The sequence below is a fragment of the Festucalex cinctus genome, chromosome 20, assembly GCF_051991245.1.
Source record: "Festucalex cinctus isolate MCC-2025b chromosome 20, RoL_Fcin_1.0, whole genome shotgun sequence".
Classification (NCBI taxonomy): domain Eukaryota; kingdom Metazoa; phylum Chordata; class Actinopteri; order Syngnathiformes; family Syngnathidae; genus Festucalex; species Festucalex cinctus.
This window is the reverse complement of record NC_135430.1, coordinates 15,532,358-15,549,305: the sequence shown is the minus strand read 5'-3', so window position 1 is coordinate 15,549,305 and position 16,948 is coordinate 15,532,358. Positions and strand designations below refer to the sequence as shown.

Sequence of the window (16,948 nt, the reverse complement as noted above, 5' to 3'; positions counted from 1 at the left end):
AGTAGGCGGGGTACACCCTGGACTGGTTGCCAGCCAATCGCAGGGCAAAATGTATATTTCATAAATAAATAAGTTCCTCATGCATTGCCCACATTTTGTTTTTGAAAAACTATCACCTGTGGCTGCATTTTATCGTGTGAACATTGAAAGCATTCATGTCATTTTTTTAAATTTTTTTTACATCTTTTTATACCGCCATATTTTGTCCTTCAACTACTTATACATTTCTTGAAATATTTAAACTATTCCAGCTTCAACATGTTCCCAAAATTCACGCTTCACGGGCCATTATTTTTCTCAATCCTAACTTTCACAGTTTTCCCACAATTTAACACCCCCCCCCCCCCCCCCAAAAAAAAATAAATAAAAATTATACCGCTATATTTTGTCCTTCAACTACTTATACATTTCTTGACATATTCAAACCATTCCAGCTTCAACATGTTCCCAAAATTCACGCTTCACGGGCCATTATTTTTCTCAATCCTAACTTTCACAGTTTTCCTACAATTTAATATTTCCCTCCGCCAAAAAAAATCCCCATCCGTTTTGAATGTGACATTCAAAAATTCACTCATTCAGAATTCAAACTGTCCAGCTCAAACGTACTTGCAAATGTAACGTATTTAAATATGTCGGAACATGTACATATTTTCCAGTCACAATGTTTTGACTTTTTAGTTCTTTACTTCATGTTCCACACTCTGCTACTCTGTTTACATAGTAATTTGATTCCATTTCTTTTTCCAAATCAGTGATACTGTTTGGAATTCATCAAGTCTTCCAGTAAACCTAAAATCTAAGTTTGTATTTATGCAATAATTCTGACATTTCTCTGTCAATAGTCTCACAATTTCAACCTGTACTGGGCTCCCTGCAGAGCAAAGGGAAGGAGGAGGTAGCATAGTGTTTTTTTTTTTTTTTTTTTTTTTTTCCCCAAAACAGCCTGCTATTGCCACCCACCTCTGCACGCTGGTTAACACTCCGATTTCTCTTTGTAGATCTGGCTTTGGTGAATTTTCCTAAAATACACATTCATCATTGCCAAGGGCATAAACAATTATCAATCAGCTTTAACGCAGTATTCCACACAGGAGATTCTCAAGCAGCTTGCAGAACTGCTCTGCTGTTCTCAGTGAATGATCACGTGTGAGGTTCAAACTAGCCGCTCGTGATGCGTGAAAAGTTATTCGCAGTTGGGTCATAAATTCGATGTTTCACTTTTGTAGATGTCCTGTTAGCCAACATTTGAATTAGAAGGTTCAATTGACAACATTCACTTGTGTTTAAATATGGCTGCTTATCCCATGCAACGTGAGGATCACACAAGTACTATTTTGCAACTGGATGAAACGGTTAACTGTGTACATAAAATGTCATTTAGGAAAATGACAGAAATGGGAGCGGATGCACACAGTTGAGGACACATTGTCTCGCTTATAGTGCACTCCCATCATCTCCCTGGTCATAAACGACGAAATGCCCACAGGCGAAGAGTTATGACAAATGACGGCCCTGTTTTAACATAACACACCAAAGGGGGCGTTTGTTTAGCATGCACATTGCTTTGTTGGTTTTCAACGTATTGGCTCATCAATAATTCAACGCTGATTCTACCGGCAATTACAATGATGAAGACATCAAAATGCAAAACGGAGGGCTGTGACTTCTGTTAGTGAATAAGAGTTGTTTGCAAAACTACAGACAGGACAGACTTTTAATGAGTAGCTTTTGTAGAGTAGCCAGAAAGAGCAGATTGTCTGCTTGCTCTTTTGGGGTCTTCAGTGTATTAGAAATATAAAACTGGAAACATAGCTACGGTATGTGAATAATGCCTAATTTATTGTTGTTAACAGTTTAATGGGCAAATTGCTTTCAACGAATTTAGACTAACAGTATCTGAATACTTTTTTTTTTTTTTTTTTTTTTTTTTTTTTTTGGTCATGATTTTGATTAAATTATGACTTGCTCATTTTATAATACATGAAGGACTTGGTGGCCATATAAAATGTGTTAACACCCATCAAATTGTAAAACATGATTGTTTCTGTAATTAGTTTGTTTACAACTAGTTGTTAGAATGTACAATTTTATTATAGGTTGTGTACATTTTTTAATATAATTTTTGTTTTACACGTTGTGTATATAGGGAAACACAAAGTTAAACAAAACAAAAAAACGATTATTATTATGCATTAACAGTAATGCCATTGTGTAAAATATTTCAACTCGGTGCAGAGGAATGACCCAGACAGATGCATGGACTGCAGGTCATTTTGAAATGCATGACTCCTTCTTGTGACTGCAGCCCCAAATCTGCCTTTCAAATCTGCCAGCACAATTTGTCTCATAATATTATATTGTTTATTTTGTTGTTGCGGTGCAGTTTTCTGCAAAAACCGTCAACCTTTGCCAGTGTTTACAAATGATCAGCAGGGCAGAGTGTCAGTCATGAACAGTACCAAAACACACAAACTCTGGATTCAAAACAACCACCTTAACTTTGGGTTTCTTTTCAGTAGAATGTCTTGTCTGACCTTTTTGGGAGATCTTGCTTGAGTCAGGAATGTCCTTGTCACTATGAGTTTTCATGGACCACTTGGCGTATTTTTGTTTTTGTTTTTTATTTATTTATTTATTTTTTTATTTTCCCCTTGTGCACCAGGAGAAATGTCCTTAGTTGGGGAAACAACACAAAGAGAAGAACCTTTCAGAACAAATATTAGCCAGACCACAATTATGATTTATATTTTTGACATTAGTATTACCAGTTTTTCTGTCATGAAGCACATTTACAGATATTTGACACTATAATTGAATTTAAAAGCATTCAGTACATACAAAACACCTCGTGCACAAAAACTAGCATTTAGCTTTTTTTTCTTTCTTTTTTTTTTTCCCCCCTCATTTAATTCAATGACAAAACAGAAAACAAGTACGATGCTATTTGATTTTCTTGTGCTTTATGGACATCTTACGTGCTAATGTTGCCTGCATATGTTATCTGTTAATGAAGACATGCTCCAGCATGGCTCGGTGTGCAAGGCCTGAAAGTCATTCTATGTGATCACAGGCTCTAATACCTGCTTTAATCAACACAGCTTGGCCGACGGTATTGTGAGGGCATTCGTCTCACCTCGCCAGGAACACATGCTGGCAGCTGCTTTGCATATCAGGCCTGGCGAATCGATATGTTATTAAAGAACAACCTGTTGGAGGCATGTCAATTAATTCTGGGCTGTCAACTGCTTCGCTTGCACTGTTTAGCAGGTCTGAAGGAGTGTGGGAGGTGTCATTTTAACTTGTGCCTGTGAAGCATTTGTCACCTCAGTTACCACGAGCACTCCACTGCAAACTCTGCAGTGGCTTGTATTGTGCACATACCGGTAATTAAAAAAAAAAAAAAGACAGCAGTCTATTTTTTTTTTTGCAACTTTTTGTATCTAAAACAAGGAGCTGAACACAACGGGTGTTTGATTTATGAATGGATTGATACGCAGGGTTGGGGAATCCAGGTCCAGAAAGTAAAAATCCTGCCACAGATTGCCTTTGACTTTTAAAAAAAAAAAAAAAAAAAAAAAAAAAGAATCTGAATCATATTTACTGGTTATGTATGTAAAACACATGAGGAATGTAATTTCGCAGTCAAAACTCGTCCAAGAAATGTAAAAATAACTGACCAACAGAGGGAGATTTGGATCAAAGAAACTGACTGCAATTTCAGTTAAAATATACTTCACATATCACAAGGGACATAGCAACTGCATAGCACTACAAATATCACAAGGGGCGTAAAATAACTGCATAAAAACTGACAACTTCATCATCACAAGTGACATAGAAACTGCATAGCGGCTGACATTACAAGTGACATAGAAACTGCATAGCACCTACAAATGTCACAAGGGACATAGAAACTGCATAGCAACTACAACTATCACAACAGACATAACTGCATAGCAAATGACATCACAAGGGACATAAATTGCACAGTAACTACATATACATCACGAGAAATAGCAACTGCATAACGGATACAAATTTCACAATGGATATTAAAATAACTGCTTAAAAACTGACAGCTTCATCATCACAAGTGACATAGAAACCGCATAGCGACTGACATTACAAGTGACATAGAAACTGCATAGTTCCTACAAATATCACAAGGGACATAGAAACTGCATAGCAACTACAATTACCATCACAAGGGATATAGCAACTGACATCAGCATCATAACATCCCCATTACCCAACCAAAAATGGTCACATATGACCTAAATACCCCAGTCCAAACCAAAACACAGTCATAACAAGAGAAGTCAATTGCCTGAGAATGAAATGACCGGCATGAATGAGAATATTCACAATGCATCGTTCTCATTGACGTCTCCTCATTCTTTGAATCAATGCAATCCTGAGCCATGCTCCTATTGATATGTCTTTCTCTCTAACAAACGGGACAATTACCTCAGAATTTGACATTCGTGATGTGCAGATCCATACTGAAATATTGATACCCCCAATACCAGATCTTCATGCTCTTAAAAGCGATTAAGTCAAAATATCGATACTTTTGATGTATGGGGCATTTGAGGTAATGTACAGGATATTAACAGGGACGCTGTTGAAAGAAACCATTATAGTGAAACTATTGACACGTTTAAATGATGATAGTTGGTGGGAACTACTTTACCGCCTCTGTTGTGCAAATATTTTCACCATCGGAAATGAGCGGGCTGCACATTTCACTGTGGCAGGCAGGCACGTTCTTGATTTTCTGAAAATAGCTTGATTATTGCGCAGGGAGGAGAGCTTGAATGGGGTGCGGCAATCCATATGCTACACTTAACAACCAATGAAGTTGTGATTCAGAGATCTGGAGCGAAAAGAGCTGACGATGCTCGTCCACGCTCCTGACTTTTCTCAGAACAGCAGCGGCACGCAATAATCGACCTGTATTTGTTGCCTGTAAACCACGTCATGTAATGGCTAGATCAAAAACATTCATATTCAATCACTATGGCATTAACTATATGAGATTTGATTAATTACGTTCACCAAGTTCTGTTTTTCTTTCATCGCTTCTTACTGCATAGTAGATATGAATTACTTAACCGTTAAAATCCAAACATATTTTTGATCAGGTCTTGCTAAATACATTTTACAGTTTGTGATCCCTATTATTTATAATGGGCTCTTTGGAAAGCCAGCTTGTTTACTCAGCAAATGATCTGAGCAGAAACTTCCCTTAATGGAGAATCTAAAGCGTTTTCCAAACTCTCTTTGCATGCTGACTGCTTGACATGAACGGACATTGACTTCAGCACAATTTACTGTACTTTGGAATCTAACCAAAGTCAAATTTGTGCTGCACTTGAAATGATTTACTCTTGATGTTATTCACATTGACTGAAATAGAAATCATCTGAAATTATTATTTTTTATTTTTTTGGTGTTTGTAGATTTAAAAAAAAAAAAAAAAAACTAGTAATACTAATTAAAAAATAGAATAAACGTAGGGGCTTATATTGGAGACACAATTTACTTACATCATATGCCGGTTCTTAAAATATATGCAATTGTACACAGCATGATGAAGCACACACTGAAAAGAAATGTGAGCGCTTTCACATAGTCATAGAATATAATGAATACATACCAACAACTTTAGAGCATTCCACTTTTGATTAATTTTGTCGGATGAATTTTACCGAGAAAGCAAAAAAGGCTTAACGGTGTATATTCTAATAACCTGAAATAAACAATACACAGAACGGATCTATGCATTTTTATTCCAAGCAAAAGTATGCAGTCTTTTACGGTGACATTGATTTTATAAATTAAATAGATAAAATAGTCCTTAGAATGTTAATTAAGCATGGAACCTTTCAAAAGAAAGATTAGTCTCTTCTTTCATCAGGAAAAAAAAGGATGTTTCTATCTGTTTCCGTTTTGCAGCAATTAGCATTAAAAGAGAGCTAAGTTTCATCAGTTTTCAAAAATCCATTTAAAATTGTGATTAATTTAGTAAAAATAGTAAGTAATTGAGCTTTTTTTTTTTTTTCTACATGGCACTGGTTGATCTCCTTTGCACTGCTGCCACCTGCTGGCCGTTTGTGTAATAACTACCATTTCTGCAACCGTTCTTTGCAGTTGAGGCTGCATCAAAGCCTTTTGTATGCTCTAGCATAAAAAAAAAAAAAAAAAAACGTATAAATACGTCTTTGGGACACTTGGTACATTAAAAAAAAAACATATTTATAAGTTATTGGGAGCAAATGAGTTAAGGATAGGTGAGTATCGGGCCAATACCCGGCCTAATTTCAAGGCTATCGGCCTCTTGTGGCTGTTTTACAATCAGGAAATAGAAATTGAAAATTAGAAGAATAGAGAATTGGCATCAATTTTATGCAATTTTGAGGAAAAATGCTATATTCTTTAAAATTATCTATTTTTATTTTTAAATTTATTTTTTTTTGTAGGGGGGAGATTTATGCATCAATAGTACTAGTAGTATCGGTACTTGGTATCTGTATCAGTGACGACTTGAGTCGTTGACGACTTGGACTGATATTCATCTGATGGAAAACAAAGATTCGCTTTTTATTACAATTTATTTTTCAAGCTCTTGTGCTCAAAATGCACAGTGTCCCCCTAGACAAGTGAAGTCTACTCAGATGTCACTTTCCATTCATTGAAATGTTGAATAATGCAATAGTAGTGCGATTTTAGCGTCGCTTTTCTGCAGGCCTGCCGCCCCCTGAGCGAACGTGACCAAATGCAATTTAACTGTCGGGCATTCGCTATCCATTTTTAATGACTGGCTGACCGTTGGCAATTAGTTTTGCTGCGATTCGAAATTTGAAAAAATGCCAGTTGGATCAGATGACCTTTCACAACAAAAATGACATGTTGGTGAGATCGGCCACATTTATACTATTTTTACTTTAGCTGCGGGTATTCATTGTAGTTTTAGACGCATTGCTTTGAAACGGGTGCAATTTGACCTCATTCAGATGACTAAAAGATTGAGAATGGAGAAGGATATTGCTAAAGGGGGAGTCATATTTGCCTCTTTGCTTTCCAAAGATCCCCCCCCTCCCTCACTGGTGTCACCTGGAAGCTTACCGCCAGTCAGCAGCCCACCTTTTCGGGAAGCCACAGATGAGCGCTGTTCAGACGAACGGCCTCAGGCGCAGGCCTCCATGAATAGTCAACACAACAAGTCGGGATACTTCAAGGGAGCTTGAAAATCTCTCGACCAACTTGGTGTCCCACTATGGGAGCCATCCATAAAGACTCTTTAAACCCATATGAAAGGGTCGGACCACGAATGCCTCTGGGTTTAAGTTTAGGGGGGGGGAGGCACTGTTAAACCCGAGCTGCTGTTTGGATGGGAAATACAGCATAACATAAAGTTATATAGAATGGGATGTCATTTTGCATGTAATAAATCTCTTCATTAACTCATTCACTCCCAGCCATTTTGACAGAAGCAATCCCGTTCGCTTCCGGCTGTTTTACTGGATTTTGACTGATTTTGCAAGGCTCACAGAATATTGTGTTCTATTGCTATAAAAGTATGGAACCTATCGAAAGAACGATTAAAGTCTCTTCTTTCATCAGGAAAAAAAAAAAAAAGTGTTTCTATCTGTTTCCGTTTTGCCGCAATTAGCATTAGCAGAGAGCTAAGTTTCATCAGTTTTAACAAATCAATTCAAAATTGGTAAGTAATTGAGCTTTTTTTTTTTTTTCTAGATGGCTCTGGTTGATCGCCTTTGCTCTGCTGCCACCTACTGGCCGTTTGTGTAATAACTACCATTTCTGCAACCATTCTTTGCAGTTGAGAGGCTGCATCAAAGCCTTCTGTATGCTCTAGCATAAAAAAACAAAACAAAAAACAAAACGTATAAATACGTCTTTGGGACACTTAGAACATAAAAAAAAACGTGTTTACACGTTATTGGGAGTAAATGAGTTAATGAGCAATTCGGGGTCATTTGTGTAAACAACAATGATGCATTTTCTTCCTCATTTGTCACTGTCTCCAAAAATAGTCAACCAGCACGCAATCCATTCACAGCATATGATATGCAGCAATTTACAAAAAAAAAAAAAAAAAAAAAAAAAAAAAACTCTAAAGAAAACTGTCACGAAAACATAAATGTATTGTATAGTCAGATAATTATTAGATGTGTAGCAGATGTAAAGGATTTTTCTTAATAATCCCGTTTCCTAAGAAATGTTTCATCCACAGAAACACTTCCAATTACTGTCTCCACCATTGTCCGGCCAGCTCACGTTGCCCATTATTTCTTGCCGTGTTGCATGCTGTGGGGTGAGGACTATTGTGGTGGGTGCGCTTGAAAGCAATGTGAGGTTTTCAACTGATCCCTGCTGTTATGTTTACATCGCCATCACAGGCTAATAGATATATTATATATATTATAATAAAATAAAGTGAAAATAAAAATGAATAGAAAAATCTAATAAAAAAAAAAAAATAAATGTAATAGGAAATAACAAATATCCATAAATAAAAAAATAAAGAGATTCAAAAAATAAAAATAAATGTCAACAAGCTAGTCGTCCATTGCTGGAGCTCTCATGTAAGCTGGCAAGACTTCCTTGTTCATCATCGATCCGCTCACTCGACCAATGAAAGTCAGTTTGCAGCGGCTGAGTCGAATCCAAGATATGCTTTGGACCGCCCTCTCATTTGAATAATATTTCATCCTGGTAGAGCGTCTGCAGCATGAAATAAATAAATGTGAGAGCAGAGTCTTTTTTTTATTTTTTTTATTTTTTTATTTATTTATTTTTTATTTATTTTTTAAATTCTATATTTTTGCATTTATTTTTACTTTTATTTATTTATGCAGCTATAACTTTCTATTTGTGTGTGTATATATATATTTTTTTAAATTTTTTTATTATATTTTTATATCTGTTTTTATTTTATTTATTTATGGTATTTATTTAGTTATGCATTTATTAATTTTTTTTTTTTTTTAGCTGTTTTGTTCCTCCATATATATAGCAAGCTTTTTTTGTGTGACATACAATTGCTTTTTAAACAAAGCCCTCCTTCAACAAGTCATTGTGAAAATGTTTTTTTTTTTTTTTTTTTTTTCCCTTTCCAAAAATAATAAATAACATTAATATTTTCTTTTGCATAAATTTGTAATACTCAAACACCGTGTGCCCTTTCGGATCTGAACATGCTCATTGTGACAGGAACACATGGCCAGACAAATCCCCTGTAGCTTGACGGCGGGATATTCTCAGTGTTGATGGAGCTATCGATCATGCACACATTAAAATGATGTCGGCAGCGGTGAACGCAAATGGTGGAGGAGGTCCATTAATCAGGAAATCGATGCATCCCATCAATAGGCCGCCATGGCTCGGACAACGGATGATGCGTTTGTAGGTGGAGCTTAGCTTTCAACCCCAACGGAAAGCATTTCTTTGCAGGGAAGGACACATCTTGCGCAAGCCTCTGGTGATACTTTCATCTTTTATGGAATCCTTTTAGGGGACTGCTCAGCCCCACAACTCATTTTCGCTTGTGAGCGTGAAGGGGTCATGAGTCATGAACAGTTGAGATGAGGAAGTTCACTCTCAGCTTCCCTCCACTTGTGCCCGAGGGACGGTCACCTCCATGACTGATAGGCACGGCATCTGTGAATCATGGCTTACAGCTATGAAAAAGTCAACTTCAGCATTACTGGACAGCGCAGAACAATGTACAACAAGTTATTTCATTAATCTGTAACAGTGGTGTCCAAACAACGGCCCGGGGGCCATTTGCGGCCCGCCATACATTTTTTAGTGGCCCGCGACATATGCTAAAAATGACTCGGTTCAATTAAAATAAAAACAAAGATGTCCGGAGATGGTCAAAGTAAGAAGGGAGAGTGTCAAAAAACACAGGTGCTATTAAAGGTTATTTTAGATAACTTAAAAAAAACAAAAAAAACTAAAATTCAAAAAACAATTTTGTTAACAAAATAAAATAAAAACGAAGATGCTTTTTAAAGAAGAAAACTGACTGAAACTACATTTTATGTTTACAGAACTAACTATAATTATAGCAAACATGTCCTTCGTTTGAGTCTTTGGTAATTAATTTTAATGCACCAGACTTTGGGGATGATTTTAAATGTGATTTTTAGTAGATTTATTTTTGATATAAACTGGAATTATGACGTCGTGCCGATGGTGTTTTTTTTTTTTTTTTTTTTTTTTTTTTTTTTTTTTTTCAATATTGCGCACAAGTCATACACATAAAAAAACTAATACTGAAACTAACTAAACTAAAACTAAGCATTTATTAAAGAACTAAAACTAATTAAAAAAAAAACTAACAATCACCCTGAAAATTAATTAAAACTGAATTTAAAAAACAAACAAAACTCAAAACGAAATAAAAACTAAAATGAAAAATTCCAAAGCTATAATAACCCTACTGCCATATTACAAAAAATTGGTTTATATACTGTAGCATTTTTCTAAATGTGCAAAAGAACAAAAAATTATTTATACAATTTTTAAGACTAAACACAATGTCTCTTCATAACATTATGTGGCCCTTGCGTCCTTCGGATTTTCTGTATGAGTTATTTGAAAAGTTGCGTTTCAAGTTTTAATTTTATTTTTAAGCAAGTATTCAGTAGCTAAGTTACTTTTTCAAAGTAGTCAGTCAAGTAACAAAATGATTTTTTTAAAGCAATTACCGGTAAGGAAAGTAACTAAGTTACTTTTTAAGCTATTTATTATAAACGTTGATTTTTAAGTTTCTTTTTAAAGAAAGTAATCAGTTGAGTAACTCATTTACTTTTTCAAGCAACTAATCGGTAAAGTAACTAGTAGCATACACGATAAAGTAACAGTTACATACATATGAGTTGGCATGCTGGGGGGGGGGGGACTGAGCCAGTGTGACTGGGCTCTACAATCACTGTATCTTTAATTACTCCATGTTTGAATTGAATCATTATTTTGAAAGCGTTGACTCAGCATAATATTTAAACTGCAGAATATTGCCGTATGTTTGAAATGATGATGAAATTATAATTCATTCATTGATCATGTAAATCACAACCTGTAACATCTGAAAATAGAACAAAGTCTCCCCAATCTAGGTCGCTAGATGAAAAACATCTCAAATGGAAAACCTAAATTAACTTTGCCAACCTGAATGGCACATAGAGAATATTACAAAGTCGCATCCCGTGGGCCAATTGGTTTCAGGCCGTTCGAAAGCAGCTTTGTAGGTGTCAAATAATTACTTAAAAGGACTTGGCTGTTCTATTTTGAAAACATCCCATTTCCCATCAAACATGACATGAATGGCGGGTTTTTCCCGCCATTCATGTGTCGAGTAGAAGGCAATTTGAAGAGGTTACATCTTTTGTAAATGTATCTTTTACGGGAGGCGCTAGATTGGAACATGTCGTTTAGCAGATTTTCCCTCCCCTTTTCCGATAAGTGAATTGAATTGCAAAGTCCTGGATATAATTTGACGTTAGACATAACCAATTTATCTCCGGCTGCTGTGCAATCCGGCCCCTGTAATGAAAACCCAGATGGGCAGTCGGGATTGGCGGAGACTGACACCTGCTTCTGTTGCTTCAAATTAGAAATGCCAAAAGAAAGGAAGAAAGTGTCAAATGGCAATGTGGCACACAATTTACATGTCTAATACTCAAACTGGAGGGTTGAGGTTTCAATCTCAAGAAAAGTGGTTTTGTTATCCAGAAAAAAAAATAAAAATAGGTATTACCATCCCATATTTACTGGCTTAAATCCTACTTTTTAATTACTTCGTTCAATGCATTTAAATGACTGACTTGTTATACAATACACATATCACGGTAATTTTTTCATGTCTCTGTTCCAGAAAACGCACAAAAGTCAGAAGAATCCGAAAAGGTATTTGGTGCGACCTCCCTTACACCACACTTATTTGTCACATACATAAATCTCTTTTATATCGCATACAATAAAAGACATAATGTAACATAAATTCTTCTTTTAAAGCAGGCAGTGAAATGTAGTGTTGGTGCTGAACTATTCTTAAGACAAAGTTAACCAAAAACTTTATCAAAAACAGAAAAGTCTACAAACAGGGCTTCTGTGGGTCTTAAAAAAACATTAAAAGTCATGAAACTGAGTTTGCTAAAACTTTAAGGCCTTAAATTGCATTAAATAGGATGTCCAGAAGGCAGATATATAAAAAATTTAAATATAGTAGTGGGGATGTAACGATAAGGGCGATATCGTGATATTAAAACTGCCACAATATCGTTGTCGTCATGTTCACAATATATAAAAGGACCAAATCTGTTAAAAAAAAAAAAGTTGATTTCCATATGTGCCGTTGTAGCACCCTCTAGTGGCTAGTTTATTAGTGCAATTTAATTTTCATTAGGGATGTTTTGGCCTTCTTTGGTTAAAATCTATGCTAATTGTCAGATGAAGGGGAACCTAATTTAATAATTTAATTTAATAACCTAATAAATCAATTAGTGCTTGCATTAGCAAATAAGTGCCTCAATATTGTTATTAGAGATTGTAGGTGGTTTATATGTATTGCTGTTATGTACAAAAGAACAATATTGTGCTTTTTTTTTAGTATGAGCTCTTTTTTTTTTTCTTTTATTATATTGTGACCTTTTTTAAATATTACCAACGCCCCCACAATATCGTGATAATTATCGTATCGTGACCTTCATATCGTGACATTTGGATATCGTTACATCCCTATATAGTAGACCTTTACAAACCAAAATAATATACTGCTCCTGTCGCCAAAATCCAACATGAAACACTAATGCCACCTAGTGGCAGAAGTACAAAAAAAAACAAAAACCTCAACATAAATCTATGACTCAATGTTTCACACTCCTTTTAAATTGTTTAGTATATATTTTTCAACTTCAATAACTTGTATGTATTACTGTAAAGTTACTAAATCGATGAGCTAAAACAACCACATTTGGATTTGGTAAGCATATTTGGACACTTTGATGTCACCAAGTGAATGAAAAACGTGAAAACAACAAAATTTTATTGTACATTTAGAAAAGATATAACGTGTGAGTTATATAAACAATGCATGTGTATGTTTATGCAGTATGACGTGAGCATTAAATTAGTTTTAAGTTGCATAACAAATGGCATTAAATTAGATTTGCTGATACCTGAAGCAACAACCCTGATATAGAACCCGCATTTTCTCCTTATATTCTACCACATATGACAAATAGTATCTAGCAACACTTTACTTTTTTCCCCTCCCTGTTTAGAATAGAAAAAAGAAAAACCGTTTTCCTGATTACACCAAATCACTGAACGTTATGATGTTGGCATCCTGGTGAGAGCAGCTGCTCGGCTGTCGTATTAATCTATGATACTTATGTAAATGTGAGCTCTTTTGAAGATTTTTTCCCCGACAAAAATTGTTATTGAAGCTGCCAATCATTGTTTACATAATTACCCCATCATACGTTTCACTGAAGTCCTGATGAATGACACCTGCATCATCATCCAATCATGCACTTGTAAAAGTTGTTTTGTACTTCAGAGAAAAGCGTCTAAATTTAGATTTGTCATCACTATTAAAATTGAATAAATGATATGTCATACATGTCAGTTATTGGTTATGACAGACAGTAACACAAACAAACCAGATCTGCGCTTGTAAATGGCATGTACTCTCGGATAATAATTGCCATGTCAGAAAGATTTAGTCGCAAATCTCATTTTAAATGATGTCACATAGAATTAGGCTAAAAGGTCCTAGAGGGAAACTAGTCCAATCTGAGTCTTTAGCGAAAGCTTTCTGACACAAAGTAATATGAAATATATCCAGTTCTTAGTTTTCACATATGTAATTGTATTTAGTTGTATTTTTTTCTGTTGTTCATATTTCGATCTTTGAATGTTGCTTACAGACAGAAAAAACAAAATTGAGATGTTAGCCCATAAGGATGTAATATATAAAATAATAATATAGTAATAATAGTAATATTAAAAGCATCACATTAGTTTAAAAAAAAAAAAAATGTTATTCAATTTGTGCAGTTCCAGCACCCTCTGGTGGTTAGTTTAGTAGTGTGGTTTAATTTAAATTAGGCATGTTTTGGCCACCTTTGTTTAAGACCCACGCCTAATGGCCAGATGAAGGGGAACGCAACACATTTGATTTCCTCCACAAATTGACTTCATTCAAAATCTGTGCATCCATTTGTAAGTAAGTGCCTGAATATTAAATGTTATTAAAGTAGTGATTGTGATCATTTATGTACATAGAGGTTAATTTTAGCTGTACTATTTGCACTATATGTATAATTAGCTAGTTAGCATTGTCTAGACATGCAACTGCTCGTTTATTTGTATTTTATACCTGCAAATATTTTTCAACATGCATAAAAAAAATATTAATTTAACTCATTTGCTCCCAATAACGTGTAAAAACGTTTTTTTGCTTTGTGTCCCAAAGACATATTTATACGTTATTTTGGTTTGTTTTTTTATGCTAGAGTATACAGACGGCTTTTCATGCAGCCTCTCAACTGCAAGGAAAAGTTGCATAAATGGTAGTTATTACACAAACGGACAGCAGGTGGCACCAGAGCAAAGGAGATCAACCCAGGGCCATGTAGAAAAAAAAAAGCTAAATTGCTGACAATTTAAATAGATTTGTAAAAACTTATGAAACTTAGCTCTCTTCTAATGCTAATTGCTACAAAACGGAAACAAAATTTTTTTTCCTGATGAAAGAAGAGACTTGAATCTTTTTGATAGGTTCCATGCTTTTATAGCAATAGAACACACTGTTCTGTGGGCCTTGCAAAATCAGTCAAAATTCAGTAAAATAGCCGGGAGCGAACGGGATTGCTTCCGTGAATATGGCTGGGAGTGAATGAGTGCTAATTTACGCCTGCTTCAGCCCAACACAGCATTTTAAACTGCGTAGACCGTCATACTTTGTGCCACTGTGCCAATAGGAGCGCATGGCAATAAAATGACTGGCCAAGCCTATTTCTTTGTCTGTTATGTACAAAAGCACAATATTGTGTGTTGTATGCGTCACTGCTTTTAATCAGAACTTGAAATTCTTATTGTGTTTATCTGGACAGTACTTAGTTTTCACAGTATCAGCCGTCTGAAAATGTCTCGACTACTTACTGAGCTGAAGGACAGCTACAGCACTGGACATTCAACTGATTACAGTTCGTATAGAAAATGTAGGTTATAGTTGGATAAGATGCTTATGTCACGTAAGAGTCTTTGACTCTTAAGCTTGAAAAGAAACTGGTGATATAGACAAAGGTGGGGAAAAAAAAAGAATTTCACCGTGAATGTGAAAACATGTTCGAAGACTTTTTTTTTTTTTTTTTTCTCCACACAAGCTCAAGAATGCATCCATTCCTTTCAGATGCTGTGCATCTTCTTTGCCGATGGATTTGATGGACTGTGTTAAGTTTTTGAGTGGCACGCCTTATATACAGCTCCAGACACCATCCATCCAGATACGTGGATGTCTGGATTGCAGCATTCTGTTAATGTACAGTACACTTATCTTGAAAATCAGCTCATAATTTCATATTGACAATTGATGGGCTTGCAAATTAAATTAGTTGAAATGACTCTCCCTTGCTACTTCAGATGAACTCCTAAAAGAAAAGACATGAAAATCATCATCAAACTATCGTGTAAAGCTTCAAAGTTAAAAAGGATCTCTGCCACCGTTTCCATCCCAGACAATGTAGATTTCTCCACGTCCACAAACATTTTCCTTTAAAGCCTCGATACATATTTTAATACAATCACAGGCTCGGCGCCACGGTTAAATCTGTTTGTATAAGTCTGATAAAGTATCTGGTCCAGCTGTCAACCTATTTCCATGACAGTTGTGTGGAACTCCAGGCAAGCATTATTCTATCCAAATCAATCATATCTGACATGCTTTCACTCAAAATGAAGCAGAGTCCTTGAATGGCTTTAGTAATGTCATTGGGGAGTGGTGGGGGCTGGTTTAGAAGTTGCATGGTGAGGTAGGCTGCAATCCGGCTTTTAGGAAAGCTTACAAGTATTGTGAAATTGCGCCTGAAATGTGAGTTTTCAGGAAATGGCCAAAGTTTTGCACAATTTTGAGTTATGTTGTTGGGTTATAAATATAATGCGTCTCTCAGTGTGGATAATTGTCATCTTATGGAAAATAATATTTATAGAGGTCATATATTGAACAATATTGCAGTTTGTAGGTACTTTATAAGTAGTTTTCATCAGTCTTGAAAAAGCCAGACTTTCACATAATTGAAGTTCTATAAGTATTTTTTTTAATCTATTTGTAAAATACACTACATGTATGTACTGTAGCGACGTTCCTATTTGCCGCTAATCCCGTTCCACATAGCGCCCTTAGTCTTCAGACTAAGAAACCACAGTCTGTTATGTTAGTGTATGAAAAATTGTAAATAAGTTATCATACATTTGCTGCAATGAAGAACTGCTTCTGCTGGCAATGAAGAATGCTTTGCTCTGTTCCCACTCACATTCACGTAGCCTCGCTATTTTTGAAGATGACTCAAAAAGCTGAAGGACCACAGCATCTATCGCGGCAAAATGGTTCGAGCCAGCCTGCTGAGGTTGCCTGTTTTCTGTTCAAGAAATGATTGTAAACTTGACCACACATGTACTCTGCAATTTTCCACTCACATAGACAAACAAGTGCACTGTGTTCCTACTATGCCTTGCATTTGCATTTTTTAGGGTTGGAACACCCATGTAACTAGGGGCGTGGAAAAGCAAATAGAGAGGGTGAGGAGAGGAATCTTCAGAGAGTGCAGGAGTGAAATGTATCAGTTGTGAGCCCTGAACGGAATGTCTTCTCTCCTTTTTGTGTCGTTTTTAAAAGATGTAAAACAGGTAA

The 16,948-nt window shown here is 35.7% G+C and overlaps 1 protein-coding gene across 7 annotated transcripts in view; it reads left to right on the top strand.

The window, feature by feature from the left end:
- Nucleotides 1–16,948, top strand: part of ntng1a (netrin g1a) — a 190,656-nt gene that overhangs the window by 20,695 nt on the left and 153,013 nt on the right. For all 7 annotated transcript variants that reach the window (XM_077508786.1, XM_077508785.1, XM_077508784.1 and 4 more), the window contains exon 3: nt 11,909–11,940. The gene's annotated coding sequence lies outside the window, so the exon portion shown is untranslated. The remainder of the gene's footprint in view (nt 1–11,908; nt 11,941–16,948) is intronic.